The 16,465-nt window shown below is 29.5% G+C and overlaps 1 pseudogene; it reads right to left on the bottom strand.

Annotated features, from left to right (window-relative positions):
• Positions 1-1,330: 1,330 nt before the first annotated feature.
• On the bottom strand, positions 1,331-1,449 carry LOC120582841 (uncharacterized; annotated as a pseudogene).
• Positions 1,450-16,465: the final 15,016 nt, after the last annotated feature.

Raw genomic sequence — 16,465 nt, 5'->3', positions numbered from 1 at the left:
GACAGGAAATATTAAGGTCAGGTTTCCTTTAAATCAAGGTGCATCAAATAGATACTTCTCTAGGCAAGCTCTGAGACACTTCACTGAACCCTTGAGAATCACAGAATAAACAGTGAATTAGAGGATAATATAGAAAAGTCACTTAATCCTTCTGCATATTTTGATAATGATTAAAATGTCAATGGCTGTAGATTTTTCACTTCACTGTAATCCTGAGGAAATTTTAAGTGGGAGAAGAGATAAAAAACATTGAAAAGATGAGAAAAAGAGAAATGAATAGCAACTTCTCCCATTAATCCTAACTTACTCTGTTTTGAGTAAATGACACTGTTACGTGAAATGGAATTGTCAGTTTCCAGGGATGTAGTGTCAAATCATAAGTCAGGAATTTTATTTAAGGCACAACAGAGAAAGCTATAGGTCAAGGACTTCAGGTCCTATTCTGCCTCTTCTGGGGCATGCAAGGCTACTTATGCAATGACCTTATTTTGCCACATTACCGTGGACAGTCTCCATTTCAAGTCATGCTATAAAACAGTTAATAATCATGCTAATTTTAACTTTTGCAAGTATCCTGTTTGGATGAAAAATTATAGGACTTATAAAATATTGGCCCCTAGCTACGGACTTGATAGTGGTTTAGGTGCACACAATGACTTGGAGGTGGCAGGGGGATGAATTGATAATTGTACACTGATCTATTCCCATTTTGTGTGTGTGTGTGTGTGTGTGTAAAGCAAAATGGTCAGCATGGCAGTTTGGTTTGGAGACAAAGTGAAAGAAGACATTTCTCATTGAGAGTAATAATGTATCAAGAAGATAAGAAATTTCAAAGCTGGGATAATCTAAAAACAATTAAACATGTCATTGTCCTTCATAGAATAAGGATAATTATTTTATTTCTACGGTCGCAGTTAGATACCATGTTAATTACACCCAGCACTTACCTGAGCACTTTATTTGCATTACACCATTTAACACTCATGTGAACCTTAGGTGATAGGTACAGTTAGTAGAATTATTTCATAGAGGAGGAAACTGGAGCAGAGAAATTTAACTGCTTGTCCAAGGTCTCATATTGCTAATCAGATAGACACTGTTAATGCAATCTTTTTGGAGTTTCAGCATGAACTTTCAAAAACAACCTCTCAAACAGCATTGCCTGATAAACATTTGGCAATGGTAGACATGTTCCGCTCTGTTGTCCAATATGATAGTCGCTAGTTACTATTTATTTATTTATTTATTTATTTAATTTTTTTAGGCGAGGCAACCCTTGGTTGACCTCAAGGACCTTGTAAGCTTACGATCCCTTAGTTTTTATTTTTTATGCCTATAGCACTTGGTATTCCTAGATGGTCTCCCATCCAAGTACTAACCAGGCCCAACCCTGCTTAGCTCCCGAGATCAGACGGGATTGGGCTTGTTCAGGGTGGCATGGCTGTAACACTTGAAATGAGTATACATTTATTGAATAATTTAAATTTATTTTATATAATTAATTTTAATTTAAATAGTCATATGTGCTAGTGATTACCATATTAGATAGGATATCTCTGGAAAATGACTTATTAATAAGAAAATAATACATTTTGTGGCTTTTAGTTTTTCTTATATTATTGTTTCATGTATTATTAATCAAAAAACATTGTTTATATGTATGTCAACAAGTTAAACTTATTTTAGGAACAGAATATGACTTGTAGATTATGATAATGAACATATAAGAAACATCTTTCTCTAAATTTCTCTACTGAAAATAACTTTGTTTAGCACATTATTTATTACAAATTTAAATACTATGTATAACTCACAAATGAGACAATCAACAATTAAAAAGGAAGTAAATTATTTGAACAAATAACTGACCCAGAGATATTTGCATGAAATGTATAATCATGAAATATGCATAGCACAAGTATTAATTTCAAAAATTCAATTAAAATATAATGAAATATCACTATATATCTGATAAAATAACAAAAATTAAAGATTGAATATACCAAGTGTTAGCAAGTTTGTCCTTGTGAAATAACTAGGACTCAGCACTGCTGCTGGGAATTTAAATGGGTACAAACATTTTAGAAAAGAATTTGGCAGTTTCTTTAATGTTAAGAATATTCTAGTCCTAGATTTATGACCGAAAGTAATAAAAACATATTTCCACACAAGGCCAGAAAAACAAATGTTCACAGTAGCTTGATTTCGATAGCCATAAACTGAAAGCTATCCAAATATTCAATGAGTGACTATGCAAACAACTGTATATAGCCTAACACGGAGTACTACTTATCACTCAACAAGACATAACAACAAAAATAAGTTTCAAAATAATTGTGCTGAGACAGACAGAAATAGTTCATATTTGTTATTCAATTATCATACTAAATATGTCTATTTGTATTAATGTGAGAAAAATCAGGCCAGTGGTTGCCAGGGACTATTTTAGCCATAGACATCTAGAAAACTGAAAAACAGAATTTGACAAAGAATAATGCCTTTATAATATCTTTTCAATATGTTGGCTTTAATTATAATTAAATAAATAGATATTATCAAGATTTTATGATCACTGAATTCTAGGATACACACACATACATGTGTCTATAGGCAAATATATATATACATATATATACACACATGTACAATTAATTTTTTTCTCTCTGTTATAAATAGGCAATCACATAATATGACTAAATTCCTGGGAAATATGTATATTAAATAGACTGACAAATATAATGTGCAGAAAATTAAAATGTCAGTTCAAATAATGAAATAAGTATTTTCTCTGAAAACATGGCTTCAGCTTAATCCAGTATATATTAATGATGCCTCTTAAAATCAAATTTATTCCTTATTATAAAGCAATGAACTATGAAAGGGTTTCCACTTGTAAATGCAATTTGGAAATAAGATGATACAAATAAATAATTTTATAGGTAAATAATCAAAGTACTAAGATACAATTAGATGATCGACTTTTAGAACTTATGAAATTATAAAGAAGGAAATACTGGATGCAGGAAATCAATTACACTGCTTTTCCTTTTATCAGCTGTTCAATATCCTAGTTGTATGAGAAAGGCCACTATGCACAAAACATTTTGAAACTGTAAATCACTTACAAATATGAAGGAATCATCATCGGTCCCTTTTAAACAGTCCTATCTCTAACGAGATTGTGTGCAATAGCTCAAAATCCTGAAGTTTTCCCCCTGAAAAAGAACATTTGTCTAAAGAAAAGAAAGACAAATATAGAATCTAAAGAACAAAATCAACAACAATAACAACAAAAACAGAAATAAACTCCTAGATACAGAGAATATTTTGAGGGATACTAGGTGGAAGGAGGGTTAGGGGGAAAGAGGGCAAAGGGATTGAGAGGGGCAGGTGGATGGTTGCAGAGTAGACATAGGGATGTAGAATATAGCACGGGGAGGATGGTTAATAATGTTGGAATGAATGTGTGGAGGGAGGAGGGGTGCTAGATTTGGTCGGCTGAGCGCTTTGTGAGTTGTGTGGATCTCAGATCAATATGCTGTACACCTGAGGCTGGTATGTTGCATAACAACTATAATTGAAAAAAAAACAACTCATTGAATTGTACAATGTAAATGCAGGCAACTAGTTGTCTATTATATTTCAATAAAGACAAAACAATTAATAATGTGTAGAATACATCCCACATGAAAATCTTTAAATAAATAATGAAAGTTTTGAGAATGTCCATGATCATTTTTGTGATCACTGGAATATTGCTTGAACTAATGAGTAGTGAAAAAAATTCAGGCTCATATGGCTGTCAAGTTTTAGTCCTCATGATTCACAGACCTGGTGTAGTTTCTGGTTTTCTGCATTCCAGCACATGATAAAATCCTCTTACTTACTGTCTTCTGGTGAGGTGAAACTATGTGACTAGTTCTGGCCTAAGAGCTGTTAGAAAAATATATATGTGTAATTTCCTGCTGACTGGGAAATTTAATTGAGATAGCAAGAGGGAAAACAGGATGAGGAGAATAGAGAAAGAAACAGTGCTCTGTACTCTGTGCTCTAAGAAGTATACAGAAAGTCTTGCAACTTTTCTGTAAATCTAAAACTATTCTATAATACACATTTTACTAAATTTTTAAATATAGCAAATCAAAACTAACAGTATATAAAAAGATAATTTATCGTGACCAACTGAGTTTGTCACAGAAATGTAGAGTTGGTTTAACATTTGAACATTAATAAATACAACTTAACTACTGTAATGGAAAAAATATGACCATCTTAATGCAGAAAAAAACAATCGAAAAATTTAAAAATCCATCCTCACTTAAAACTCTTTGAAACTTAGGAGTAAAGGAAATTTCCTCTATTTCTTTGAAGGTATCTACATATAACTTACAGCTAACACTGTCCTTAATAGTGAAAGACTGAATGCTTTCTCCCTAAGATGAGAAACAAGCAAAGATGTTGAGTCTTACCAGTTCTGTGTGATAAGGCAAGATAAATAAATAAAAGCCATCCAGGAAAAAGTTTGTTTTTATTTTCTATGCAGAAAAAAATGTACAAAGTTTACAGAAAAGCCACTAGAACTTGTGAGTTTAACAAATGTGGTAGACAGAAATATTTTTGTATTGTTTAAGTCAGTCAAACCCAGCCTACCCTTTTATTTGCACATGTTCTTATTTACAAAGTAGACAAACATTGCTATGCTATTGCTTGTCGTTGCTTAATTTTTTTCCCAGTGCATGTATCTTCTGTCTCTCAAACTCTCTCTCTCTCTGATATTTTTTGTTCTTTTCTATATTCTTTATATTGATCTTATTAATGTATCTTATTTTAAGACTTTTAAAATGAAAATGAAGTTCAGCTAACACAGACCAAGTTCAAATGAATGAACAAGTATGCTTTTGACCCTTTATTACAAATGTCTAAAAAGTTTCAACTATGCAGTTTTTTTTAACCTTTTCTAATATAGTTCAATTGGCTTTTAAATTACAAAGGCTTGTATTCTTTAATCTTTTTAAAAATTTGTTTCAACTTACTTTAAGATCAATTTATGTTTATTTTTGTTTATATATAATTTGAAGATTTCAATTTCAAGAATTTAATGTTAATGTATTTTGAATAAACTTTGTGATATTATGTTTGCCTGTATATGGAAAAACTACCATGTTTTCTTCAAATTCAAGCATTGTTAGAGGGCAATACTTTAATTGTACTAGTTAAAAATGCCAGGTGAAACCCTGCAGGCTTAGGAGAAAATTGAGCTTTTGTTTCATTTGGAATTTGTTTTGTTATTTTAAAGAGAGTATTTACCCCGAGTATTAATTAATATAAGTGTAATGTGGGGGTAGCACTTAAGAAGCTTTATAGGTTTTCAGAAATATAATAGCTAAAGAAACATGGATAGAATTTTAATGGACATAGTAATGTATATATTACCAAAAAAGTGTAAAATGAAGAGGAAAAGTTACCAATGTTAAAGTCTGTTTATAATAGAGAAACATAAACATAAACAAAAGAAACTGTATGCTTTCAGGTAATTTGTTATTTACCTAAAGTGCTCAGATGTAATTTGTTCTATGTAGTTTGATTTTTAGTTGATAGAGTTGGAGCACACATTCTATGATTTCATAGTATATAATAAGTAGAAAAAGAATAAAGCCAATAAAACAGTAGTCTGGCAAATTTAGGTAATGTTAGACAGTTTGTTATGATCAAATTTATTTTTTAAATTATTATTTCAAAAAGTAATTTGTACAAAACACAATGTGTTACTTCTATTTCTCGACATACTGTCATTACGCTTTTAATTGTAGGATACTCTTTAATCATATAGAGCAATCTTCATATTGATTCTTCGAACAGATTACAAACAGGTTGTGAGCATTCTGGAGGTCATTATTTCCAAATAGCAAAGAATCGAGCAATGATTATCAAAGCACAAGTGTGCTTGATAACACAATCAAGAATTTACATAATTCATTATGATCTCTTTATCCAGGAAGATGTAATGGTAGCATGCAGTAGGAAGATAAATTATAGAAAATCGTCTGCTTACAGCTTCATACATATTTAAAAGAAAGATTATTTTTCTGATAAACCCAGCTCTGCATTTTCAAGGCTGTTTTGTGCAAAGTTATTATGTTCTTGTTGTTACAGGACTTAATGCTCACCTTGATCTTCTCCTCAGTGCCCATATACAAAAGCATCTTTATAAATATTATTAGTTATAATGCACGCATACATATACGTATATATATGCATATATAATAGTTTTTAAAAGTTTAAAATAATCACTGGTCATTTTTTTGAAACCAACACAAATGTAATTTGTTCTTTTCATAATTTTTTTGTCTGTCTCCTTTACTTACTGTCACTCATTCCAAAATTCCTTTAAAATCGTCAGCGGAAAACATCATGATGATTTTACTAAGGTTGTTAAAGTTTAAACAATGGTATGTAAGAATGATCATTGCATTTTAATTCCAGCTATGGCATTAAAAGCCTTTACTATTTTAAACTAGTGATTTCTTCTCCATTTCTATTTGAAATATGAAATAAAAATTAAATATAACTTCAAAGTTGATTAATACAATTCTCATTTTAATATAATTAATATTCTATTAAAATGAAGATAATGTTATTTCTTGTCGATATATATCAAATGTCAAATAGTAAAAATAAGTGAAACATGTTGTAATTATATTATTATAATATATAATTATAATTGTATTATAATTATATATTATAATTATAGTTAATTATATTAAAAGCCTTGGTTACTGAATAGTTTCTTATAAATACTTACATTTGAAAGTTGACCTATTTTTTTATACACCTAATATTCAAAGGTGCACACTTTGTGAAAGAACTAAAACAAGACAATAATGCCATTTTTCTTAATTAATCTTGTCTGTGAAACAGGTTTTAACACAGATTTGTCCTCTATATGGCAACATTAAGAAGTTATAAACCACCCCCAAATTTTCCCCTAGTGATATCAGTTCCTTCTTCTGTTTTATATCTTTCGGTAAATTAATACAAGATCTAGACATTTTCATCAACCAGAAATCTGTTGGATAGCCTCAGGTCATCTTTTCTTCTTTATTACCTTTTAGGATCAATCACTTGGCCTAATCTATCCTGTTTACTTCCTATCTCTTGAACTAGGCTACTAAATTCATCAACTATTATTACTTTTCTGAGGTCTCCATACTGCTGTCATCCTCAACTCCTATCATATTACAACTAGAGATATATTTCTTTAAAAATAAGCTTTACAAGACCCACTGTTGAATATTCCAACAATCTTTTTTTGTTCTCAAAATAAATTTTAATCTACTTAATGCAAATCCAACAATTTTATGACCAGAATACCTCTTTTGTTTTTTTCCACTTTATACTTCACAGTCTGTTCTCTAATTTGTCCCCAAGTCAACAACTGTCCCCTAACCCATACACGTGTCCTTCTTCCTATAATATTTTTTACTCTTTTTTACCTAAGTACTGGAAATTTCCTCTCAGTTAACAACTTTGACTTCCTTTGTGACCTCGAATCCTAAAATTTAGATAATAATGATCAAAATTTCCATAAGCCTTCAGAGTTTCCTATATATATTTCTATGGAGAGATCATATCACATGTTTTGCAATGCTTGTTTCTCATTTTTCTCCACAAATAGACTCCTATATCCTACAGGGTTTCAGGAGCCTCAGAGCTTGGCTTAAATAGGAGTTCATTAAATGTTTGTATAATGAGTGAGTCAAAGACAAATTAGTGGATTAACTAATTACTCTCTTCTGTCCTTATTTCCAGTCTAATTAAATGAGTGATTTAAGAAAAAAAAACAAAAAAAAACTTAAAATTCAGGGCTAAAATGCATGTTTTTAAAATAAAAGAAAAAATATATTCCTTCTCTGATCTACATTCCATAGTGGTTACTTTGTTAGACTAACTAGCAAGTATATTGGACAGCCAATATAGAGAAGTCAAGACCAAGAAAGATTGTTATTATTAGCATGTGAACAAAAATGATGAATATAAATGAGATACAGGAACAGAGAATGGGGTTGTGTGAAACAAATAAAAAATGTACATACGTTTATATTGAAGAAGAATTAAGATTTCTTCTGATTGTGGCTAATTTCTAGAAATAAGAGTCTCTAGTTGTCTAAGATGTAAGGTCAGTATTTTAAAACCGTTCTACATTCCTCTGTTTTTTCAATCATTTTTACATGTTAAAGAATGATTATTAATGGGAACAGTTTAGTAGGATGGTGAAATCATTATATAAATAAAGTTCCTTAGAGGGTAGTCAAATCACCTGTTTCGAAAACAATACATTTCCAATGAAAGAAAGAATCTTGAAAATGCATTTCATTCTCAGATTATAAAAATAGCTAGTGAATGTTATTTTTTTCCTATTCCTTATTTCTTCTTCTACAACTTATACTTGTAAAAAGTAAGGAGTTTCAACATTCTCATTTCCCCCTAATTGTATGAAAAAAAAAACACACACATCAAAGAAGAAAGGAAGAGACAAATCATAAAAATAGAAAGAGTGGGGTATATCACCAATAATATAGGGAGAAGAAAGAGATAGAAGATTAAAAATGTAAAAAAATAAAAAAGGAGGAATCAGAAAGGAGTAGAAATTAAGGATTATGTGAAAGTGGTTGATGCTAAATCATCATTTTTACTTGATTTTAATATTTAAAAATAATTATTTTTATAAATTTTTTCTCACAAATAAGAGTTTAAGAAGTGAATAATTAAAACAAGGCATAAAATAATATAACAGCATCCAAAATATTTACACAATTCACCATTTTTTTCTCTCTGACAATCATTGTTCATTCAACTTCAGAAAGAAGAAAAGTGCAACAAATGTATACTGAACAAAGCTGCTATCTTCTCTGAATAAAAGCTGCTTCCATGCTAGCTGAGGCATATGAACACATATTGATTGGGATGAAACTGAGCATGTTCTGTTTGGCTTTAGATCCACTTCTCCATTAGCTTGCCGTATACCCCGGGCAAAGTGTATTGTATCTACATGATATCTAAAAGAATGGAATTGGACTTCTATTATAATTTTTTTTAATTATTATTTTTTAGCACTTAGAAAGATAAAGCACTGCTATAAGTCAGAGACCTATTTAACTTAGGAAAGGTCAGTACTAGTTGGAAAAGCTTTTAATAAATTATTTTAATGGTGATAATGAACATCTGAACATTGTCTAATATAGAAATTGTCCCAAAGCATATATGTCATCTATACATAACTTTCTTAATAAATATGATCATTTTAAAGATGCTATAGATTTTAGGGAAGAATTTTTGATAATCTTAAAAACATTTTGTTTAATGGAAATTAGGACAACACTTGAACCCACACGCTGAAATTAATCTTTGACCACCTTAGTATATACATATTTATATGTTTAAAACATGTTAATTATAAAAATACAATCAGATAAATCCTATTTTATGCAAATATTGCAATAGGCCACACATTATTTAAAAAAAAAAAAACCTCACTCTAACGGGAACAATTGCCCAGAAAATTTGGTATTCTCCAATGCTACAATGACAACAGAAGACTTCTTGATTAAACAACTAATTGACTACTAAAGATACTTCATAAGTATTGACAGTACAGCAGTAACAGTATAATAGTAATAAGTGCTTTTTTCATCAACATAGCAGAATTTTAGAGTAATATCTTCTTATAGTCTACCATTTGGTTAGTTTCTTTAAAACAAAACAAAGGTCTTTGGGCTTTGCAATTAAATTTTATAAAACATTTATACTTTAAATTAACTAATATATTTATAGGACAATCACTTTAAATGTAAACTAGTTAATTGTGAGCACATATTTTTTTATTTACTGTTTTTCTGATATACTCAAAAAAGAAGGAAAAAGAAAAAAGGAAAAAGAAAAAGTTTAAAACAAATTTTGAATTTCTTAAAAAATAGAGACTTTGTCAGCTCCAATACCAGCTTCCTTTTCCTAATCTATAGCTCCCTGTTTTCTCTGTCCCTTTAAGATTTCCGTAACATTACACTAATTCAAATATACATTTAAAAAATTAATCCAACATGTTCCCCAAAATAAAAGTCAGCATCTCTTCAATAAAAAAAGAAATATATCAATAAGGCAAATTGACAGACTAAAACAAAAGGGAAGGAAAATATGTATTAATCAAAATAAATCTGGTAAGCGAATTTTTAACAAAAGCTGTAATGAAAAATTATTTAAAATTTTCAAAGGAACGAACATTAAAAGGTATAAATTTATAATTATATATCAAATAATAATATAATTTCAAAATACAGTTGAACCTTGAAAAATGTGAGAGAAAAGTTTAGAGGTGCTAACGCTCTGTGCAAAGTCCATGATAACTTTTGACTCCCCCAAAACTTTACTGCCAATATCCTACTATTGATCAGAGCTTTATCGATAACATAAGCAGTCAGTTAACACATATTTTGTATGTTATATGTGTTAGATACTGTTTTATTACAACAAAATAAGCAAGAAAAAAGAAAATGTTTTAAAGAAATCATAAGAGAAAATACATGTATAGTATTTATTGAAAAAAACATATATAAGTGGACCTACACAGTTCAAATCCATGTTGTTCAAAGGTCAACTGTATATGAATAAAAACGAATGTAAAGGAAACAATATATCATAATAGAAAAAGTAATAGATATCCTTAAAATTTTGTTGAAGCATATGTTTATTAGGATATCAGCAAATTATTAATAAGCTAGTTTTCTAAATATATATAATTTTTAAGCAGAATCTTAACATATTTTTTATTTTGAGAAGTCTAAGTGTTTTAAAAAATTCTATCATGTCCTGAACTAAAAGGGCATATCATTAAATTTAAACTGGAGACATTGAAGAGTTTATAACTCTGATATAATATATTAATAGAAAACTTTAAACTGGGAGAAATTAAAAAATAATAAAATTAACTTACTTTCAATTAGTTTTATTTTTTATAAATGTTAATTAATATTAGAACATTTAAAGGCAAAGAATAAAAATAAAAGAAAACAACATGAGATAATACATTGGCCTAAATATTTTAAATATTCAAAATTCAGTGCAATGGAAAGAGAGAAGTATAAAATTTTGAATGAGTTCAAGATAATTATTGGACCTACAAACTATATGCATAAATGAAAAAGAGCAGAGAAAAATCAAATATAATTTAAAAACAAAGTAGAATAAAATAAACTATAGGTCAATTCTGTAGAATTTACCAATAAAACCAAAGTATGCTTTTTGAATAGACTAAGCCTCAAAATTCTAACTAAATTTATTAAGAAAAGACACCTATGCATAAAAATATTAGCTGAAAATTTAGGAAGTTACTACAAATTTATTCATGAATTATGTGGACTTAGTATTATTTTTATTAAGAATTTATTAAAAAATTAATATTGTGTATCTAAATAATTTTTAACTAATTATCCCTATAAAATAGATGTATTATTCCATAATTTAGAGAGATAAAAATATGGACTTAGACCTAAGGAATAATCTGATTCTATCAATTCATGTTTTTTTCTTCTTCCCTGGGGCTTGCCTCATGTCATGGAACATGGTAAGCTGGGGAGCTTACAAAGTATGGCTCTTATACTTAGTGCAGACATTATCTACTCACTTATTCTCCTTTTTGCTTATCAGGTTCTCTGAGCCAGATCTATAGAAACTGTTTAACACATACAGACATATGAGGACAAACTTAGGTAAGCGGCTACAAACTTGGCAGTCCAGTTAGGGTTAGAATCCATTGCCAAGGTCAGGAAGCACTCTGGCCAGGGAATAGTGGCCCAGCCCATAGCCAATGGTTCCATTTGAAGAGCTAGGGGTGACAAGGAGATCCTTTACATGATCATATTACTCAACTAACAGGCCCCTAAGTTGACAAGGGAGGCTGAAAGGTATGGGCCTGCCCTTTTGTATGCAAATAAAAGCCAATGATAGTGTTCTGTAAATTTATTTTTATTTTTTATTTTTTTATTTTTTTTGGGTGTGTGTGTTCTGTAAGTTTAAAAAGACATCCTTGGTGTGGATCAGAATAAAGGTATTCTTGCATGTTTGGGCAATTTCAACATATTTCAGGTGTTTCAATATTTTAACAAATGATAAGCATTACCATGCTTATTAGCTATTAGCTCTGTATATAATTTGGATTTAAAACTCATACAAGTAAATTATGCACACCTTTATGTCAGTCATTTTGAAAATTTAGAGACAGACAATTAGTATTAGGAAAAGATATGTGTTGAGAGATATGTGTTATTATATTGCTGCCTCAGCATTTATTCTGTGTGGCTAAGTGGCTTGCAAGGGACAGGAACTGACATTAGCTCCTCCTTTAAATACATGCCCTAGATAACAGCCAGAAGAGTCAGAAATAAGTGTAAATTCCTGTTATGATTTCCTCAACTTCCGTAGTGATAAAAACTCTCTTCTGCTTCTCGGGTTCTTTGGCTTGTACATTCCTTAGATAAGATTCCCTGGGAGCTTGCTAAAACTCACCTCTGTTTGATTTGAATTGACCAATCTGGCTGTAGCTTGGGAATCCCAGAAACACTCTGTACAAAGACCCTAATAAAGACACATGCCCCAGGTCCTGCCTGCTGTTAGCTCTCTGTCTGTACTCTGAGGCCCCTTGAGGTGTGCTGTGTACCTCTTACAGGACCTATGAGTAATAAACTTCTCATTTCACTTTCTCTTGTGGTCTTTGTTGAACCATGATTCACCATCTGACACCTCACTCTGGATTCTACTTAACAAATGTTAATTTAGCAAAACCACGACAACATGTAAAATGTAAAATTAGGTTTAAAAAAAAATAGGAAACGCAAATATCGATAAATAGCAAAGAAATTAGATGGCAAGCAAAACTCACCATTACATTCCCTTCCAAAACAAATAAAATGTGTCCAACTTATTTTATTAGTTAAAACATGTTCAATGTATTTTATTCTAGAAAATACTAACATAGTGAAGATACTCACTTCTTTTAATGGACATTCGCTACCAAAATGGATAATGATTTTTGAAGAGATTAATAGTATAAGTCAATGTTACTTATGAAGGTGAAAATAAATAAATAATAAATAAATAAATAAATACTTATAACATATGGCAACATGACTAAATAAGTTATAGACTAGTGAAGAACAATAGTTTGACACCAGAAAATCTATCAGTGCAATGAAACATCTAAGTACTGCCTGGTGAATGTTGCCTTTGATTAAAGAACACAATTAGCAGAGGCAGTCTAAGTAAATCTTCATGATTGTTGCCACTCATTCATATCATTACTGTCCTGTATTAATTCTTGTTTTGATATAAGAAACCAATTTATGCTATGAAGTAATATTATTTTCCAAGATCTTCAGCAAAGAATTTGACTCTTATACTAAATGTGGACATTATGCCATGAGATATTATTTGGTTCAAGGGGAAAAATAAATATGCTGATTTTACATTAAGATACTTTGTGGTATTTTGGAGCATTCAGGGTACCTCACCACTATATATTTAATCTAAAGATAGGAAGGCTTCTTTCCTTTATAAATTGCCTTCTTCAGCCATAAAATGGGAGAAAAGAGCTAAAGATTAAAAGCCAATCAGTCACTGAGAAAAACCCACTTTGTTTATTTGAAGAATGACTACTTGTGTTCTTAGGGTATCTTAATACACACACACACACATACACACACACAATAGACATAATCATCTCTTTTCATGGAACCTAGTTATAGCTAAATTATAATATATTAAGAAACATGACCTGCAAAGCAAATGAATCAGTACATATTTTGAGTGCATAAACTGATCAATTTGGTCAGAAAGAATTCTAGAATATTCCTCAATAAAGCAGTAATAGAGTAACAGAGATGGCAGTTAATGCCAAAATGCGATAGAGAGTCTAGAAGTGTGAGTTCTGAAAGCAAATCGACATTGGCAGATACATTGCCAAAGCATGGTCAGGTTGTCAAAATACCCTATTTCCATCTTATATACTATTAGATTTTAATAAATTTTAATTAAAACTACAAATAACTTTCAAGATGTTTTATATTGTTCTGAGATATTATTTCACTTATGAAGTTTAGGTGTCTAAATCACTTTTTGATAACTTTGCTTCCATCTGCTCAGTGAACTCTATTTGTCTTTTTTCTATCAGTTATTTTTATGAAATACCATTAACTATGCTCAAAATACACTAAACTTTTTGTTTTCAATCCTATCTGCATTTCCTATTAGATTACTAAAAAACAAAAAATAAAAAGCAACAACAACAACAAAACATCTTAACTTCTTTACTTACTTTAATAAATCTTTTCAAATGTTAGGGAAGTTTTTGCAAAGAAAGCTATCTGCTAAGCTTGCAGGAGCAACAAAATGTGTCAAAGAGATCCAATAAAATTTCTACATGATTTGACATCTAATAGAAAGGAAAAAGGAAATGATAATTATTTTATGTATCAAATGAGAAACATCATGCTGAAACCTGAAAAATAATTGCTGAGAATATTTAGTTCTATATTTTTTGATTCAGTGGTTTAAGTTGAATTCTATTCTTTAGTGAGTAGAAACTTTTAGAGTAAACATTTATATTTTTAGTGTGAAAATTGCATATTCCATTAACACGGATTTTTTTTTTACCTTCTTAAAGATACTTATGAAATTCTACAATTTTATATTTGTAAAAAATATTTTTAATCACACACATTCTATAGATTAACTGAGTAAATTAAAAGTGATTATTGATCGATCATCTGTTCTATTCATTTCTTGATAATATAATACTATCCTATGATTTCCTTTAATATTCACATCTGACTTAAATAACTTTCAAATTATTTCTGTTCTAATGTAATTGCTCCTGTAAACATAATGCCCTGCTAATTTATCGATCTCAATTATAATGTGTTTTTTTATACTCTTACATCGTGACTATTCTTCATTGGCACATTAACTTACACCATTTAAAACTTATTTTTTTCTCTTTAACTCTATACTAAAAAAATCTTACCAAGTTTTAAGTTCTCCTTTAATATTTTTTCTATATGATTTTTCAGACATGATTACTGATATTGTTTAGTAGTTAAGTGCATGGGCTTTGGAATTAGGTTTTTATTTTACTGTTGCCATTTTTAAATTTGGGAAGTTGTATAATTTAAATTTAGTTAAATTTCACAGGAACAGATTACCTCATTTCAAAAATGATAACTATAGTATATCATCCTATATTTTAACTATTATATATATAAGTATATGTATATATAGAATGTATGAAAGTTATTTAGTACAGTTCAGGCCATAATGAGTTTAATTGCTTTATTGATAATGTGAGCCTTAAATATTTGCACATTTGGCCAACTGAGTAACGTAATAGTTCTTGAATATTTTTAATGAACAGAGAATTAAAATTATTTATGTTTAATCTATATTTTTACTTTCCCTTTATTTTTTCATTCAAATATATTTCATAGTTAGCAAGTTAAGCTGTTCCTGAATTATGTCAGAACAAAGTTTATCAAATGATTTAAAAGTTGGAAAATAGCATGAATTCCTGCTAGTATAAATTTCACTTCCAAATTATCATGTTGTATAATATATGTGAAAGAATCATTAGGCAATTCTTATTTTTATGAAACCTAAAACATTGTGTATCTTTTAATTTTCTTTTGAAGATAGGCAACTGGAAATTCTTACAAAATGTTTATTTTAAGAATGGACAGACTGATCCATGGTGCTAATGACTTCATATGAACTAAAAAAATCTAAATACGATATTTTCTTGATTGACAGTTTAGTCATCAATTATTGAGTATATAACAAATAAATCCCAAGAATTACTAATGATTTGTGTAAAACCCAGAAACACTTATCTTCTCACAGGCTTTCAAATTAGAGCTATCATCACTATCTAAACATAAAAAACACAATCAGGGAATTATATAAATTAGAAATGAAAATAACCATTTTCATCATTTTTAGTTTCTGTCCCCTTTCTATTTTTTCTAACATTATGCTATGTCTTTTGTTTAATTTCTTTGGAAGAAGGAATTTAGGCATGACTGGTTTAAAATTTTTAGAAATAACTAAATCGGTGAAAACCCTCAGAATTTAAGCAAGTCAGAACTTGTTTTAATTTCAATAGGTGGATCACCTCTGAATATCCTAAAATGTATATTTAACTACATATTTCTGTTTAGTCAGAAGTATCTAAGATTATTGTTAGCTTCTTTTTATTAATTTTAAGCTTCACAATAATCACAGGTTACTATCAGGCACTTTTATCATGATTACATAAAGGACTAATTCAGTAGTTGATTCAACAGTAATTAATAAAAGGTTATTAGATACATAGTGCTCTGTTTTTTGACTTTTGTTTTAAAGTATTTTGATTTTAATGGAGGTGAAA

Source organism: Pteropus medius, unplaced genomic scaffold (genome assembly GCF_902729225.1).
Source record: "Pteropus medius unplaced genomic scaffold, Ma_sr-lr_union100, whole genome shotgun sequence".
Taxonomy (NCBI): Eukaryota; Metazoa; Chordata; class Mammalia; order Chiroptera; family Pteropodidae; genus Pteropus; species Pteropus medius.
Note: the sequence above shows the minus strand (reverse complement) of the source record. Positions and strands in the feature narration are given on the sequence as shown.